This window comes from Lupinus angustifolius, chromosome LG16 (genome assembly GCF_001865875.1).
Source record: "Lupinus angustifolius cultivar Tanjil chromosome LG16, LupAngTanjil_v1.0, whole genome shotgun sequence".
In the NCBI taxonomy this organism is placed as follows: Eukaryota; Viridiplantae; Streptophyta; class Magnoliopsida; order Fabales; family Fabaceae; genus Lupinus; species Lupinus angustifolius.
In genome coordinates this window covers 5,834,689-5,837,551 of record NC_032024.1, presented here as the reverse complement: position 1 = coordinate 5,837,551, position 2,863 = coordinate 5,834,689, and positions in this window count along the sequence as shown.

The following is a 2,863-nucleotide window of genomic DNA, read 5'->3' as shown; positions in this document are numbered from 1 at the left end:
AGACCTCCAAGTCTTGGTGAAGATTCACTCAATCTCAATGGTGGTAAGACACCAAGAGACAAAACCCAGAGTACAAAACAATATACAAAAACAGAGTTTTACTAAGCACTAATATGCTCAAATTACAACAATGAAAACTCAAAGATTAACCCACACTCAAGTAACACAAGCCATCATATGTATGCAAGTTAATACAAAACAGATAATGCAGAATCTTTCTCTTAAAATCTCTCATCAGAATGCACGAACATGCAAGAAAGAATGAATGAGATTAAGCACATGAAAACTACATGCAATACATCATGAACAATATGAACTAAGCATGTTAATCTCTCTTTCTCACACTTGCATCTCTCTTCTGCCTATACAATACAGTAAATCACGAATTCAATAAAATGATATGCAATGCTTCACGTTTCTGCAATTTTCCAGAACTTATACAAAAACGATTTGGCTCTACAAACCGTTATTTTCAGTTACGCAGTTAAAACAGAAAATAGTTAAAATAGAAAACATACACATTAATCGATTAAGACTCCACGTTAATCGATTAACCAACATACAACAATACATGATTAAATGGTAAACTACTTATATGTTATGCTTGACTCCTATAAATGTTTTAGCAATTATGTTATGCCTAATATGCACATATAACATGTATGATTAATGCATGAACACATAATAAACTAGATGATATGCCTCATGAATATGATATGACAATATCAATGGCTTGTGAGACTTGGATCTAGGTTTTCCTAACCTAGACTCACTAACTAAGGCACACATCCTAGACTACTTAGAAATATAACTCTATTGATATAACCTAGTCTAGATATGACCAATGAGTTCTAGGCATGTTGATTGTTCAGTCATCTTCAAGCTTTTACTAACTTCTTGTCTTCATCAAAACATTGCTAGTGCAATCCTTGACACAAAATATTGCTAGTGCAATCCTTGACACTTTGCACTTTCAGTTTCAACTAAAAGACCAATGCAATTAATTAATAAGGTTTTCTTGGTCCATTTAGGACAAATATTTTGGGTGGAAATTTTTATGCTCTTATGATTGTTGATGAACATTCAAGATTTATTTGCACATTATTTTTAGTAAATACGGAAGAAGCTTTATTGCTTTCAAAAAAATATGCAAAAATGTGTTCAAAATGAATTATCCATGAAAATTTCATAAATAAGGAATAATCATGATGGGGAATTTCGAAATGCTTTGTTTGAAGAGTTTTGTGATGAAATTGGTATATTGCATAATTTTTCAGCATCTAGAACTGTTGGAACATGGTTTGTTGATAGCCATTAGTGAGAAATTTTGGGTGTGAAATCTAAAAAACTCACAAGTCTCACATAGAAGAGTTTTGAACAAGTCTCATACAAGTCTCATACAAGTCTCCTTTTAACTTGTATGAGACTCATTCAAAAGGAAATTTTGCATGCCAAATTAATTCTTCTATGCCAAATTAATTTGGCATGCACTTAGAGAAAAAAATGATACTGAGGAAGATGAGACTAAAAAGTATGATGTTAGTCGTTACCTCAAGTATATATGACTAATGATAAATCAGTAGAGTCTTAATCCATTGAGATAAATAGAATTGCTGGTGAAATCCTTTCTAATGGTATGCCCCTAAGGAGTTAAACTCACAGAGCCAATGAACATGTATCGTTGGGTATGCTGTACAGGTTTTATGACCTTAACGCAAAAGTGATTATTGAGTCTAAACAATGTTGATTTTAATGAAAAAGAAATTTCCTTTTGAATTGAGGAATAGTGGGGGCACATCTACTAATCACATACATGTAATTAGAGATAATGATAAAAAAATGAAAGGTGTGAAATAGAACCTAGAAGAAGTAAAAGACCAACAATTGTTAGAGAGTATAGACCTGATTATATTGTCTATATATTAGAGGAGAATCCACCAACTTTCCAAGAAGTTTTGACTTCTTTGGATGTTGATTTATGCCAAGAAGCCACAACTGATGAGATGGACTATCTAGAGTCTAACAAGAAACAGACTATTTTAGCTCAATCCATTTTGGAAGTTGAGATGATAGCACTATCAATAACTACTGAAGAATCAAGTTGGCTGAAAAGCTTGCAGAGATTCCCATATGGGATAACTTATACAAGTTGTGTTGATCGATTGTGATAATACCGTGACTATTGCAAAAATGGAGAGTTGCTTTTATAACGGTAAGAAACGAAAAATTCATCATAAGCACAACATCATTAGAGAGTTACTCTGTACATGAGCTGTTAGAATGGATCATGTACGCACTGAGAATAACTTAGCAGATCCTTTGACGAAAGGACTAGCCAGAGAGAAAGTCCACAATACTTATAAGAGTATAAGACTATTGACCTTAGAACGAGGATCACTCATGATGGTAACCCGACCTAACTGACTGGAGATCCCAAGAAATAGGTTCAATGGGTAATAAGAAGTTGTGAAGTGATATTAGAATTAACATGCTATAATTATGAGAAGCATAATTCCTGCAACATATGTAAGGATGAGTTAAACTCTTAATGAGATCTATACCCAAATTAGAGTGGATTACCTAAGCTACAGAAGTACTCTTGATATACTCACCTATGTGAATGTGGAAGTGAGGGTCGTTTCCTATATAATTTTTGGGCATAAATTTCTTGAGTGTTCACTATATTGGGATAGATGTGCATGGCCTTTAATACACATGCTTTACAGAATACACCTTTGAAAATGTTGTGTGTGGTTTGATATTGGAGATAGAGTTTATGCGTACGAGTCACTCTAGTAAAATTTGGATCTTCCACACTATGTAATGGTTCAAGTCGCATGACATCTTTGTTTATGCACAATCT